At 42.0% G+C, this 16034-nt stretch overlaps 1 long non-coding RNA gene across 1 annotated transcript in view; it reads left to right on the top strand.

Moving 5' to 3' along the window:
• Nucleotides 1-836: 836 nt before the first annotated feature.
• LOC122198377 overlaps nucleotides 837-16034 on the top strand; it is a 257490-nt gene continuing 242292 nt past the window's right edge. Inside the window, exon 1 of the long non-coding RNA XR_006192955.1 lies at nucleotides 837-1016. This is a non-coding gene — a long non-coding RNA (uncharacterized LOC122198377). The remainder of the gene's footprint in view (nucleotides 1017-16034) is intronic.

Raw genomic sequence — 16034 nt, 5'->3', positions numbered from 1 at the left:
CATCTTTGCCACACACTTTTCTCTTTTTAGTTTATCCGTTCAGCATGAAGCAACTATTAAATTATCTAGTGTTCCAAATGTATTCTGTTTGAAATATCTTCTAGATAGAATAAATACAGTATACCAAAAAGATAGCACAGAGCCCTGGATACACTAACAAATGCACTGTATGTGGAAATGATGGATTTTACCTGGAAGTAAATTACTCATCTGCCAGGATCTCTGAAAATATTAACCAAGCAAAAATAGTTGCTGAGAATACAGGGCACTTTTCGGCAGATTTTTTTTCTGGATAAAATGTTTTGAGAAATTTGATGATCAGAGATATTTCCATTTGTCTTCCCATTCTTGTTAAATACTATCCACGGGAAGCATTCTTCATGAGAGGTCCATGAGCCATGCTTGGGCTTCATGGTTGGACATCGGGAGTTGCGTATATTGCTTAAAATTGTGTGCCAAACGAATTGTGCCTACGTGAATTGGTCATGGGAAAGGGACATTACTTTTGTCATAGGATCCAGTGCTGAAGTTGGATGATACCTCTTGGTGATACCTCACTTTCCTGCCGACCATGAAAGGATATGGTCTTGGATGGTATGCCGGGTCACTCTTGGGTTTGGAACAGTGTGCTCCCGTGCTGTAGGGAATGTGTCGTACCCTTCTACTTCTGCAGGGAAAGAACTGATGACACAGTGAAAGAATTTGAGTATAGAGTTGGCCGCCAGTGGCATTTCCCTGGTATCATGAAGAAATGGGTTTGGAGGAGGTTGCTAGGAAACAAACAAACAAACAAACAAACAAATAACGCCAAGCCAATTTCCCCCTCAATGGCAGAAAGCCCAGACCACACATTGTTGTTCCTTTTCCCCTTCCTCATTCTAAACTTGTACCTCTCTTTGGAGGGGTTTACAGCTCCTGAAAAGGAAGGAATGTGCCTAGTTATTCTAAAATTTTATTCTCTTCTTTAGAGAGAGCCTGAAAACATTCTATCATCCAGAGAAATGAATTAATAAATTGTAAGTACTCTGCACTTCTTTTCTTCTATGTTTTTAACATAATAATATCTGCACATGTGCTTAAAATAATATGGATTATTTTGTGCCTCTTCCATTTCGTAACGTGAAAAATATCTAAACTGCTAAGACAGTCACAGAAGGACATTTCTAGAAGTCAGAGAGGCTGGGCTGTATTTCTAGAACATACATTCAGATATAGGGATCATCAATTTTTTACTTTGGTGCCAGAGATTTCCAAAATTGTATAAAAAAGCAAACTAAACATGCATATGCCGAAGTTGGTGCCAGGCAGAGAGGATTACTTACATTATTTCATTTAATCCTCACAGCAAATTGAAGAAGTTGCTATTTTCAGCCTTATTTCATTTATGGGGAAGTGGGGCCCAGAGGGAGCAGGTGACTGACCAGAAACCTCACTGCTAGTGCTCGGCAAAGAGAAGAGTTACAGCCAGCTGTCTCTGGTCCCATTGCCTTTACTCTTTGTGGCTCTTACCTCTTCCTAGGAGCCACTGGAGATTCTTCTAAGATCATGTGTCAGAAAATATATATGGCGGTATGCTTCGTGGGAATAAAAATGGCAGAGCCTGGGTGGTTTTTCTAGTTTCAGTCGAGGCCGGAAAAATCCTGCTGGGCCTCAGTCACCTTGATCAATCCAGGGGTCGGGGGGTGGAGAGCAGAAGCGCTTGTCGTGAAGGCCCGCTAGGTAATGCTTTCACCGCTGGATTGGGGACCCTGGAGTTTTGCTCTAAGAGAATCGCATCATCAGTGTTTGAGTCGTGTTTATTCTCTTGGCAAAATGGATCTACTTATATACAAGGTACCTGTCTAAAATAGTCAACTCTGTCGTTGTAGCACAAAAGCAGCCCTAGACAATATTTGCACAAGTGAGCATGGCCGTGTTCCAATAAAGCTTTATTTATGGACACAGAAATTTGAATTTCATATACCTTTCAACATCTAGAAGTCTGTGTCAAAGGCCAGTTCAGCCTGATGTGTGCCCGGCTCCACAGGCTTGTAAGTTTGGCAGCCAAAGTTTCCCTCAAAGACGTTGCTTCTGCCCACAGATCTCTTTTCCAATTTGTATCCCATGCTTATAATACCCAGAATGACTTTTCACTTGCTCACCATCCAGACGGTTCTGATTTTTAAGACTAAACTCACATGCATCCTCTTTTATGAAACCTCTTCTTACCCTCCGCATCAGTCTGCTAACCAAATACCACCCACAGAGGAGGTGGCTTAAATAACAGAAACTCATTGCTCGCAGTTCTGGAGGCTACGAGTCCAAGATCAAGGTGTGGGCATAGTTGGTTTCTCCCGAGGCCTCTCTCTTTGTCTTGTAGATGGCCACCTCCTCACTGTGTCCTCGCATGGCCTGTTCCCTGGTGTCCCCTCCTCCTCTTGTGAGGACAGTAGTCTAACTGGTTGAGGGCCCTCCTTATGACCTCACTGAACCTTATGAAGGTCCTATCCATCGCCAAACGTAGTCACATTCAAAATGTACGTGTGTGGGAAGACACAATTCAGTCCATTACGTTCTTGATGAAATATGCAAGACTTCAGAAGAACAAAAAACATGTAATCGAGGTAGACAATATTTTCATGCAGTATTACAAAAATAAAAATCCACGATAAAAAATCAAACTTTTCATATAAAGACAGGTCCTGTATTACTGATTTGTTCTTTTGTCTCAGCAAGACACTGACTCCCCCGCCCTTGCTCCTTCAGCCTATTCTTTCTGGTCCCTCTTTTTATTTATAATATATAGCCTCTCCTCCTCTGATTGTGAATGTTTCGGAAGCAGGCATTCTATTTTATGACTGTATTCCTCTCCCCAGTTTCTAGGGCACCGCCTGGCACAGAAGTAGGCACACAGCAGCTCTTTCTTGGTTCAAATGCGGTCACCGCATGCTTTTAAAATGTGTGCTCTCTGATGGAGCCTCATGGAGTTAATGAGGCACGAATGAGGCATTTGAATATTTGGAGCAGTGTTCAAGTCAGGAATGTGTAGACGATCGAGCTACAGTGAGCTTTCTCATCACGTTTACGACGAGAGAGTTTTGAGAAAGGCAAATGTACGTGGAAAGCTTGAAGAAAATGGAAGGGGGGGCAGGCAATACGGTAAATTATGGGATGGGGTCTAAAGTGATGTGGGAGGAACAGCATGATATTTCTGCGCAGCAAGCTGTACGCAAGGTTTGCCCTGTAGGGTACCGCCTTAAACCCCACACCTCTAATTTGAAATTTATAGGTGAGGAAACAAAGGAGCAGAGAAGTTAAGTAACTTATAGCCTGCGGCCAATGAGATTAGAGAGGATTTGAATCACTCTGAATCCCATAAGAGCTACTCCCATAAAATTATATTTGGGTGCACATTAAGGAATAGACATTACTCTTCTCTTAAGGGATTTACGTTTACACGAAAGAATAACAAAGCAGCGTGAACCATTAATGGCTTCAGGGTTGTGGAACGCAACGGTCTCTGAGATCAGCCATTCTACCCTTTCAGATTTCTCCTCTCCTTTTACTCAGCCATGGATTTACCATCGTGCCATGGATTATGATGAGAGAACGTCTACTGATGTTATTGCGGTCACACAATAGGTTTCCCAGATCAGCAGTGCACCCCTCCCCGCTCCCCCCATGGATATACACAGTCACAGTCTCATGAAGGACATCCCAAGTATGCTTACAGCCCTTGAAGGAATGTATGGCTTCTTCCTCGCCCAGTGTGGCAGTATGGTTGTGACGAGATCTTTGGCATACATTTCCTGGAGAATCTATTCTTGTTCCTTTGCCATCCTGGCCTTAATCCTTTAGACACGTTCTCTTGCTTCCAGCCTTCCGGACTTCTTACCAGCACTACTCTTCGGCAATCTGACTTTCATTGCTCTCTGCTTCCTCTCCTGCAGAGCGGTCTTCCCTGTGTTGCCAGGGAAGTGTTCACATGTGCCAGTGTGTGTTAACACGCCCACCGCTTGGGGCTAACACTGCATGCTCACAACTACTGATCCCCCTTCTGTACGTGAGTAGGATGACAGGACAGAGGAAGATTGTAGGAGATCTGAGGGCACCTGCGGTTATGGCTTTGAGGACGGATTGATTGCCCGGTAATCATCACGTCCTCACCGGGGTTGCGTGTTTTAATGGTCGACACGCTCCCCAGAGACTCAGAACCCAGTGAGAATGAGAGGCTTCCCCACATGAACTCTAGCAGTTGCGGCAGAAAAACTGGGGGGGTGGGGGGCGTTTATGCGCATGATGAGGGCAAATATTGAGACAGAGGAAGTTGAACAGAAGAGGCAGATTTTGGGATCCCAACCTCCTTGCTCCCTATAAAGACACAAGAAGCTGGATGTGGAGGCAAAGGACACCGGTCCTAGAGCCAAGAGACTGAGAACATATGACAGCTAGGCCACTCATTACCTATGCAACCATGCAAGTTACTTTGTGTTTCTACGTCAATATGTAAGAGATAACGACACCCTCATTTTAGGATGGTTGAAGATATTAACGGAGATGCCAATGAAGCTTAAGCAGCAGGGTTAACCATCTTGCATAGGCCCTATAATTCATTTTATATTATAATTGTATGTGTATACTTTATTTAAAGTTTTTTTTAAATGTTTTTATTTATTTTTGAGAGCATGAGCAGGGGAGGGGCAGAGAGAGAGGGAGACACAGAATCCAAAGCAGGCCCAGGCTCTGAGCTGTCAGCACAGAGCCTGACGCGGGGCTCGAACTCACGGACTGTGAGATCATGACCTGAGCCAAAGTCGGACGCTTAACTGACTGAGCCACCCAGGCGCCCCTAATTGTATGTGTATATATTTTTTAAAAAGTATAAATTTTAGGCCCAGCAAAATCTGGACTCATGTTTGTTTCAATATTTCTTTTCTTAAAACACATTTAATATCAGATAATAGGAGTATACAAGATCTTAGGGCAAGAAATGGCATACTTATTTTTTGTAAGTTTATTTATTTACTTTGAGATAGGCAGAGACAACATGAGTGAGGGAGGGGCAGAGAGAGAGGGAGAGGGAGAATCCTAAGCAGGCTCCTTGCTGCGAGCACAGAGCCTGATGTGGGACTCGACCCCACGAAGCCGTGAGATCATGACCTGAGCCAAAGCCAAGAGTCAGATGCCTAACCAACTGGGCCACCGAGGCACCCCAACATGCTTATTTTTTAACCAATCTTCACATAACATAAAAATGTACAAAATATAAAGGGTAAGGCAGTAATTTAGAAATTTAACATCATCACAGAAATGGCGTCTGTTTATTTCAATGATATCACAATATGTGTGTATATACACATAAGCATCCTGTATATAGCTGTTGCCATAACCCGCTTACATTTCAGCTTTCATTGTGATCTGGACATAGATCTGGAGCACAAGAGACGTTAGCTTTATATAAAAGCAGACACTTCCTTTATTTTAATAATGCATTGCAATTAGGTCTAACATTTACTAAGCACTTGCCATTTGATAGGGGTTGTTCTAAGTACTTGAACAGTGTCAACCCAGTTAATCCCCAGAAGTGCTTTGAGAGATCGTTTTGATCACTCTTTTGAGTATAATGAGGGCAAATAGAGGTGCAGAAGAGGTGAGCCACTCCTTGGCACTCACACAGCTCTTGAGTGGGGGAGCTGGGGCTTCGGGTCAAGGTGTCCTCCCATAGAGGCCATGTCCTCAACCACCGTGATGAACTGCCCACTGTAAGGAAAGAGAAGACACATTATAAGGGCAAAGATGAGAAAGATGGAAATATTGGGGGGTGGGAAGAGTTACGCTTCTATCTCCTGAATTTAGCTGTTTAAATAAATAAATAATGTGGCTTTGGAATGAAGACTGATGCGAGGTCAATGGTTGAGAGCGCACTGGGGCAAGGAGAAGACATGAAGAGAAAAGTACAGCGAGTCTGTAGGGAAACAGAGCAGTGTTTTGGACCGTTCTAGTTTGAGGGCTATAAATGTAAAAGAGAATGATCAGTAAGCATCGTTTGGGGATTTGCACCAACAACTCTCAGCTCCTTGAGTGTTTATCTTAGTCAGGTGTATTTGTTTCTCTGGATCTCCAGAGAAACGGCACAACAGAGACGTATATGAACAGAGATTTGTTACAGGAATTGGCTCATGTGATTACAGAGGCCAAGAAGTCCCATGATCTGTCCTCCGCGAGCCCGGGAGCCAGGAAAGCTGATGGTATAATTTCAGTCCAAGTACAAAGGCCTGAGAATCTGGAAGGCTGAGGGATAAATCTTACTCTGAGCCCAAACGCCCAAGAACCAGGGATGCCGGTGCTGAATGGTGGCAGAAAATGGATGTCTCGACTCCAGCACTTTCCTTCCTCTGCCTTTTTTGTTCTATTCAGGCCATTAGGGGATTTGGGTGATGCCCACCAGAGTTAGTGAGAAAGATCTTTATTTGGTGTACTGATTCAAATGCTGATCTCTTCTGGGGACACTCTCACGGACACACCCAGAAATAGTGTTTTAGCAGACATTTGGGTATCCTTTAGCCAAGTCGAACTGACACAAAAAACTATGCCATATAGCAGGCACTTAAGTTTTATTCATAGTTGGTTATTGTCTGATAATTATGTCAGAATGGAAATAAGAGAAGAGGAATTAAGAGTGTGTTCGAGGTACTGGTTATAGTTTTGAGCCAGAAACTGCGCACTGGGCAAAGAGAGAAGTGAGGTCATGCGAGGGTGTGAATAGTTTTAATGAGGATAAAAAATGGTCGGAATAGGGGACCAGGGTAAGTGAGCTGGCGAAACCAAAAAGAGTGATCTGAGATTAGAATTCTGGATTCTGAGGCTTGGAAAGAGGTGATGCTATTGTTGATAGGAATATGCAGGTTTGGGCCATTAGTGTGAGTGACTTTAGTAGGAGTTTCCAAAGAAAAGACATTGCTTTTGAAGAGGTCAGGGAACTGAAAAGCTCAGGCTCCTGCAGTGATAAAAATAGTAGGAAGAGTAGTTGGTGCTAAAGAAGTTGCTGAGCCAGTTTGTAATTCCATCGAAAGCCTGAAGGAAAGTAATCAGAGAGCGGTGAACGATAGTAGGTCAGCTGTCAGAATGACGTGTGTTTCAAAGGGTATGAAGTTTTGATGGAAGCAGGTAGAACAAAGATCTAGAAGTGAATGATATTACCAGAAGGGAGGGGCGTGGGGAGCTGGGCAAAATGGGTGAAGGAGAGAGAGGGAGACTCAGGCTTCCAGAGATAGAATGAGTAAGTCACAGGAAGAAAAGGCACAGCATAAGGAATACGGGCAGTGCTATTGTAAAAGCGATGTAACTCGACCGATTGTCACCGCAATTATGGTGAGCACAGCATCGTGTACAAACTCGTCAAATCACTAAGTTGTACACCTGAAACTAATGTAACATTGGGGGTCAACTATATTCAATTGAAACATTTAAAAAATTAATTAAAAAAGGATAGAGTGATCTTGGAAAACTGCGGACTGTGGGCCAAAGCTGCTTATATCACCTATTTTTTTTTTTAATCTTTGTTTTTGAGAGAGAGAGAGAAAGACAGAGTGTGAACAGGGGAGGGGCAGAGAGAGAGGGAGACAGAGAATCCGAAGCAGGCTCCAGGCTCTGAGCTGATAGCTCAGAGCCCTACGCGGGGCTTGAACCCACAAACCACGGGATCATGACCTGAACCGAAGTCGGACGCTTAACCAACTGAGCCACCCAGGTGCCCCACCACCTATGTTTGTAATAGTTTTATTGGAACACGGCCGGATCAAATACTTTCCAAAAGTCTTGATCTACAGTAGATTAGGAGGAACTGCAAACAGCAACATCAAAAAACAAACAAACAGATAAACAAACCCCAGAACATTGTTCCTTCATTTAAGAGTTTGAGAAGACTAGCTTACTCAGGATATTTACCAGGAGGGTCTAGGCCACTAGAGTGGCCCATACACTATACTATATAGTTGTGTCCTTTGCAGACAATGCCTTCAGGGAGAGGCCGCCTTTAACAGCACACAGCTCATATTTCTTGGAACTTTCTTTCCTCATTGCCATTCCTCCTTCCATAACTTCACGTGGTCAAATCTCAGTTATCCTTCGTGATTCAGCTTAAATATCACTATGTCCTGTGACTTTCCCCTGACTCTGTAGAACAAGTAAATAACTGCTATGAGTCCCTTTGTTCTCTCTGTGATTGTTTGATTATAAAAGTGGGGGCAACACAGTGGGGGAGGGTCACTCAAAAATTAAACAGAATTACCATTTGATTCAGAAATTCCATTCCTAGGTATATACTCCAAAAAATTGAAAGCAGGTAAGTATTGAAACAAACACCTGTGCATGCATATTTATAGTAATGCAATAGCCCGAAGGTTGAAACAACCCAAATATTCATCAGCTGGTGAGTGATTAAATAAAATAGAGTATATACACATAACGGAGTATTATTCACCAAAAAAAAAAAAAAAAGGAATAAAGGACCTATATAGGCTGTAGCATGGATGACCCTTGACAGCATTGTGCTAAGTGAAAGAAATGTCCATAATACGTGAGTCCCTAGAGATGGAAAGATGAATGGTGGCTAGGGGCAGGGACAGGGAAGATAAGGCATAATGTTTGAAAGTTTCACTTCTGGAGGGGGTGCAGGTGGTAATGGAAATGTTTCAGAAGTAGAGAGAGGTAGTGGTTGGACGGCATTGTGAAAGTACTAAGTACTAAATGCTACTGAAAACTTCACTGTAAAATGGTTAATTTCACGTTCTGTGAATTGCACCTCAGTTTTTTTTTTTTCGTAATTGGAGGCAATGCTTCACCTCTCCTTTATTCAAACCGTTTACAGTGTTGCTTTGCAACTCCTCCAGTCCAGGAATGGAGTTGATTTCTCTGCCCCTTCAGTCTGAGTGGCACCTGTGACTTGATTTGCCTGATCAATTGTAGCAAAAATGACAGAGGCTACTTCTGCACCTGGCACTTTCCCGCTCCCCACGAATCCCTTGGATCCTGTCTCCACCGTGTAAAAAGTCTGTCTGAGGAAGAGAGACACGGGTCTAGCCACCCCCTCCACCTGGCAAAGATTGGGTTAGCACTGCCCAGACCTGAAGGAGTGCCAAGCCTATTTGTTGTCGGAGGCACTGAGCTTTTGTCCTAATGAATGACTGATAACTTTCTCCTTCCCCTGTCATGATAGAAATCACTTTTTAACATGAGTTTTTGCTCCGTCTGTCTATTTTGCAACACTCTGATTACTCGAGGAAAGAAGTTTTGTCTGTCTTGTTAATTTTTGTACAGTGCCTGGTAGGCGGCATGCGTTTTGTAATACATGTGGAATGAATGAATTAATGAATATATACTCATTTTTAGCAGTGGTGTTCCTTCTGGCTGACTGGGTAAGCTGGTACATCTGTCTTCTGCTCTTAGAATGAGACCTACTCTACTGGCTCTCGGCCCCTTGGACTCAGATTCAACTAAACCATCAGCTCTGCATTTTGACGACATCCTCATATTTGAGTTACACATCGTTGGCTTGATTTTTCCACGCATGCTTGCTTGGTTAGAGATTCCAAGGTCGGGAGGACCTGGCTGGCTCAGCCGGTTAAGCATCCACCTCTTGGTTTTGGCTCAGGTCATGATCTTACGGTTTTGTGAGTTCAAGCCCTGCCTGGGGCTCTGTGCGGACAGTGCAGAGCCTGCTTGGGATTCTCTCTCTCCCTCTCTCTATGCTCCTCCCATGCTCAATGCTTATGGTAAGCTTTCTTATCTGTTAGGCACATTAGTTTCACATCCTATTGTTTGTGTCATATGGGCTGTCTTTTTAAAATTTTAGCCGGTATTTTTTACTTCATTTTTTAAAATACTTTTTTTGTCGTTCCCGATGTCTTTGTTATTTTATCCTAGTTCTTCCATGTAAAGTGGATTTTCATTTTATTTATAAAATTTAATCTCATACTACAGGAAATAAGACTAAGAGATATTATTCTAGTGTCCAGGACAGAGTTTCCAGTCCCAGCCTCTTCTTCTATATAAGTGTATATTATGTGTGTGTGTGTGTGTGTGTATACGTTACATGTATCCATAATGTATACCCATGACATAATATTATATATCCTCGTAATATATATACATATATATACCCATAATATAATATTATATATACCTATAACATATACCCATTATATTTGTATACATATATATGTATATGTATGTGTGTGTGTGTGTATATATATATATATATATATATATATATTCTCTTATTTAAAATGAGGGTGCATCTCTCTAGAGGTAGAGTTTTCCAGCCTGTAGGCAGATGTGTGGCTATGGCTCCTCTATTTTTTTTTTTTTTTTTTTTGAATTGGACTCTGGTTATTGCATTATCTGATCTATGGCTTGGGAGCATCACTGTGCATAGTTTCTGGTCCACCTACAGGTATTTAACAGGATTTCTCTAGGAAGGCCCTGTATCTCCTATGTTGATTTATCTAAACTCTGAACTAGTGCATACATTTAACAAAAAATCAGCAGTCATCATGACTCTACGTACTCATAACATGTTTTCTTTCTAGGAATTATGCCTCCAGAGATTTAACACATCACTTCCCTACTTCCCTGGAGTGCCCTTTTATTTGTTATTTTCAAGGACTTATCGTCTCTGAGTCCATGTAGATAGGTGGGATACAGGGGGAGAAGCATGTAGTCAGACTCTAAAATAATGTACATTCCTAGTTTTTCCGTTTGGTAAAGCCTGATCCAGGAAGCTTTTAGCAAGAAATGGGAAAAGAAAGGGTTTTATTAGCAATTGCTGTGGTGCACGTCCCCGATGTTCCCTTCGGGACAGACACATGCTCTCCCAGCTGTTGGGAGCACTGCCTCTGCTGATGCAAGGTCCTCCCTGTGGATTACCCATCGCCAAAGGGAACCGAACCATCCAAGGTTAAGCACACTCCCTGGGGACTGATCATTGTGGGGGTGCAAAGACCCCTGCTCCCCGTTGAGGAGGCCTCTGTGGAACTGCTCACGCTTCAGGGCTGATAACTAAACCACAGTTAAACTTCGTCCCCAATCTAAACGTGTCTTTCTCATTTCCCTGTAGGTGTTGCTCCTAAAAACTCCTCTCAGTAAGGCTACCGCATGTAAATTTCCATTCAGGAAAACCCGACTTTAAATTTTTTTCTTACTTTCTTTCAGCTGGTTAAAGTCGTTTTACTTCTGGAGCCAAATGTATGTTTAGATCACCAGTTCTTTTCCCTTAAGTCCTGTTTTATTGTTGCCATTAGTGAAGCTTTCTCCTAGTGTCTGGTGAGATAGGCAATCTTCTTCTTTTCAAATTTATTTTATTTTTTATTAAGTTTTACATTTTATTATTTAAAAAAAAAATTTTTTAACGTTTATTCATTTTAGAGACAGAGAGAGATAGAGCATGAATGGGGGAAGGTCAGAGAGAGAGGGAGACACAGAATCTGAAACAGGCTCCAGGCTCTGAGCTCTCAGCACAGAGCCCGATGCGGGGCTCGAACTCACGGACCGCGAGATCGTGACCTGAGCCGAAGTCGGTCGCCCAACCGACTGAGCCACCCAGGTGCCCCAAGTTTTACGTTTTAATTCCAGTACAGTTGTCATACAGTGTTATATTAGTTTCAGGTGTGCAATATAGTGATTCCACAATTTTCTACATTATGGTGATAGGCTATCTTCTGCTTTTAGTTTTTACTCCTTGAATGTTGCCCTGCGTAGGTGAGCAGGATGGTAGGAGAGGTTGTTTAAGGCACGACTAGCCTTTTATCATTTCAAACTCATCAATTCCCTCCTTGTTGCTCGAATGGTACAAACCATGGGGGGGCTCATGGCAGTTTAACACAAGCGGGAGAGTTGAAAAGTCCTAGCCGGATGCTAATTTTAGTCATTGCCCTCTGTCCTCCTCAATTATTTATGATATTTCAAAATACATACTTGAACCAAATTCCTGCTTGTTTATTTTCTAGGGATGTGTTCAATGTTTTACTGAGATCAGGAAGTTGACGAGCTCAACCTTGAGACTCTAATTACCGCATATTCCACATGGACCAAGCCCTAGGCCTTCCTGTAGGGAGTTCTGGGCCCAAGAGCAGTACTGAAGTTCTTCCAAAACACATTTGTGTATGTGAGGAGAGAATCAGGCATAGAGGTAGAGGCGAAGAAGAGAAGAATGCACAATGGGTAGTCTGGTGGCTTGGAACTTAAGGGAGAAGGAATAAATAAAATAAAGGCCTGAGTTCAAAGTACAGCTGAATCTTTCCGCTTTATAATTTGGGGTGGTTTTCCTAAACTTTATAATCTTCCATTTCTTTATCCTTTAGTATTAAAGGATAAATAATATCCTTTATTATTAAGGATCGTAATAATTATATCATCGGGTTGTTGTAACGAGGAGATGATCTAAGGTAAGTTAAGCTCCTGGAAGACTAACATTATCTTATTTTTATTTAATAAGTGTGCGATATATTGGAAACCATATTCAGGGCAAGGTCAAAGTTGTGGGTCGAAGTTCACTCTTGCTGGCCCCATGATCCTCATCCATTGAGTGATTTAATGATCACTTAAGAACTTTCTGGATGTACGTTTCTATAAATATATAATAATTTAAGTATAATTTGACCCATTTTGCCAAGGTGACTGACAAAATTTAAAAGCCAGGTGATTTTTCCCAAGGTCACACAAATAGGAAGGAGCAGAGCTAAAAGTTGGAAACTAAATCTTTGGGCTTCAAGTCCTCAGTTCTCCACAGTTCACCTTGTTTGGTTGGTGTAGATGACCTATTATGCTCTTATTGAACAGATGTAGATGCTGTGGGTCTGCATTTATTTTTGATTATTTATTCATTTGGTTACACAGACTTTCAGGCAGGCACATCTGCCTGGAAGACGTCAAGACAGTGAGTACAGAATCTCTTAAAAATGAGGGACCCTTGTTTCTTTGTTCTCCAGAAGCAGACCATTAAAATATGGAGCTGCCATCCTGTGATTTTACTTACTTCCTAGTTTGTCAGTTACATGATCTTCTGGGTCAGGCAGAGCTGTAAGTGACTTGCCTGACTACGTTTTGTCCTGGGATGACAGCCAAGTATCGTGGGAGCCTGAAAAATGAGGCAACATACTTGGACTTTTCTTTTTGACCGTGACATTTGCCACTTCAGGCTCATTTCATAATGGGACAATGCAGGTGTGTGTGGTTTGGGGGAATGGTATTTAGCTGATGGAAACTTTGATTTCACATTCTGAAAACAGAGATGATTAATTAATACCTAATCAATTTACCCTGACGCCATAAAACACAATCTTCCTGTTTATTAAAGCGACCGGTAGTAGAATGCTGACTTTCTTCATTTCAGTAGTGTTCCATTTTTATTTCCTCAGAATAAAGATCAAAACCCTAAGAAAAGCTTGAAAGGTGGGGCTTAATCTGGCCCCTGCCAACTTCCGTAGGCTAAAATTCTGTACCCAAAATTCCCTTTGGTTCAGTCACAGTGACTTTCTCTTTGGTCCTTGAATACCCCAGATTATCTCTACCTTCTAGATATCTACATATGTTTCATCTGACTGGACTTTCCTGGTCCTTTCCCTTGCCAAAGCCTGTTCTTCTTGATTTATCTATCCACCAGGATCTTCTCTGAACATTGAGACTGGAGTAGGTACCTGTTTATAAGTTCCCCAAGCCCTCTACAACTCTTCTTCGTAATATTTATAGCACTTTAGTTAAATTTTCTCTATCTTCTTAGCTAGCCAAATACTGTAAGATTGTAGACCCTAAGCGTGGCTTGTCCATCATTGCTTTCTGGGTGCTTTTCGTGGTGTCTGACATGTAGTGGTTATAAATGTTTGATAAATGAATGAATAAATGAACAAGAGCCCAGTGGAGGGAAAAAAAACAGTAGAAGAAATAGAGAATGATGCTAAACCCCTCAATAATCAGCATTTTCAAGGAGAAGGTTGGTTAACATTAACTGATTGACAACTCTTTAGATGGCATTTTATTTTATTTTCATTATTTAACTGTGTGCAACGGTGTGACTAGCTTCATTTTAAAGATGAAGAGTCCTCAAAGATGATGTGACTCACTCACATGACTTCCAAGGAGCAGAGATGAGATTTCAGCACGGTTTGGCCCAGGATACATCTGTTTTCTCATGGGTCAAATGGGTGAGCGAATGAGAATGTGGTGGGCATGACCACTCCAGCATCTTTAAGTCCTTAATGCGGGGCCAAATCTGGGTGATTCCTCCAAGAATATGGTATTGCCTTTGTTTTACCTTTTCTTTTTTTGTAGGTTTTGGTGTTGTCCACTTGGCCTCTCCTACTGTAATAGCCTTCACAGCACAGATCAGGGAACCAATGTGGGGATTCTGTCAGTGGCTGAGTAGATCTATTCTATTACGCATTCTAGGACTGGGGAAATACACACGGGATGGTGTTAGGGACCCAGCGGGATCACTCTGAGGGGGATCGAGCTGAAGCGCCATTGATGGCCTGACTTCCATATGCTCTCACTCTGACGGGTGGACCACAGTGGCATTCCGTGTCTCCTGGAATTAGTGTCAGTTCAAAGAGAGTGTCTAGTTGCCTTTCTCCAAAGCACAGTCACCCTGGTAAATGGCCTGAGTTTCCTTTGAATAAAGCTAAGAAAAAGATCAGCACTGTACATTTTTGGTGGTGTTCCAGGCCCCTTCCTCAAATGGACCATACTCCTCAGGTCAAGGGGATTTGAATCTGGAAACAGGCTCAAGTCAAGGGGCGCAAGGGGCTATAATTCTCCGTTCTGGCTATTCAAATTAGACTTCTGTTCACTAGACCTGGAACTGGTTTGCTTTTACAGATCAAGTAACAATTAGTAGATTTCCACTTGTACCCTAGTGTTTATAGCAGCACTTTCAACAATAGCCAAATTATGGAAAGAGCCTAGATGTCCATCCACTGACGAATGGATAAAGAAGATGTGGTTCATATATACAATGGAATACTACTCGGCAATGAGAAAGAATGAAACCTGGCCATTTGTAGCAACGTGGATGGAACTGGAGAGTGTTATGCTAAGTGAAATAAGTCAGGCAGAGAAAGACAGATACCGTATGTTTTCACTCATATGTGGATCCTGAGAAACTTAACAGAAGACCATGGGGGAGGGAAAGGGGAAAAATGAAGTTACAGAGAGGGAGGGAAGCAAACCATAAGAGACTCTTAAATACTGAGAACAAACTGAGGGTGGATGGGGGGTGGGGGAGAGCGGGAAAGTGGGTGATGGGCATTGAGGAGGGCACCTGTTGGGATGAGCACTGGGTGTTGCATGGAAACCAATTTGACAATAAATTATATTTATTTATTTATTTATTTTAACGCTTATTTATTTTTGAGACAGAGAGAGACAGCATGAACGGGGGAGGGGCAGAGAGAGAGGGAGACACAGAATCGGAAGCAGGCTCCAGGCTCTGAGCCATCAGCCCAGAGCCCGACGTGGGGCTCGAACTCACGGACCGTGAGATCATGACCTGAGCTGAAGTCGGACGCTTAACCGACTGAGCCACCCAGGCGCCCCATTAAATTATATTTAATATTAAAAAAAAAAACAGTTAGTAGATTTCCTTCTATTTCTTTTCTAGGGACACCATGATCTATAGCTAATGCCATAGGTCTCTGTGTGTTAGAATATTCTGATTACTGCTTTGTCTCTGTTCATATGACTCTTTTCAAGTTTACATGGAAGAAAAATTGAAAATAGATATAAACAAATCAACACCATACAAACTAATATTCCAAGTGGATTAGATTATATTAGAGATCCAAATGAAATAGAAAAAAAGCTATCATATATTGAAAATTATGCCCATGTGTATCCAAATAATTTGTAGATGAAAGAAGAAATCATACTTAACGTTACAAATATTTTAGAGAAAATCGCAATGAAAACAACTTATGTAAAACCCATAAGCAGTTTTATTTAATTCATAAACTAAATGCAAATAAATTGAAGATGATACAAAGAAATGGAAAAAAAATTCCATG

Source organism: Panthera leo, chromosome C2 (assembly GCF_018350215.1).
Source record: "Panthera leo isolate Ple1 chromosome C2, P.leo_Ple1_pat1.1, whole genome shotgun sequence".
Taxonomy (NCBI): domain Eukaryota; kingdom Metazoa; phylum Chordata; class Mammalia; order Carnivora; family Felidae; genus Panthera; species Panthera leo.
The sequence above is the reverse complement of the archived record's forward strand: the minus strand, read 5'-3'. Positions and strand labels throughout refer to the sequence as shown.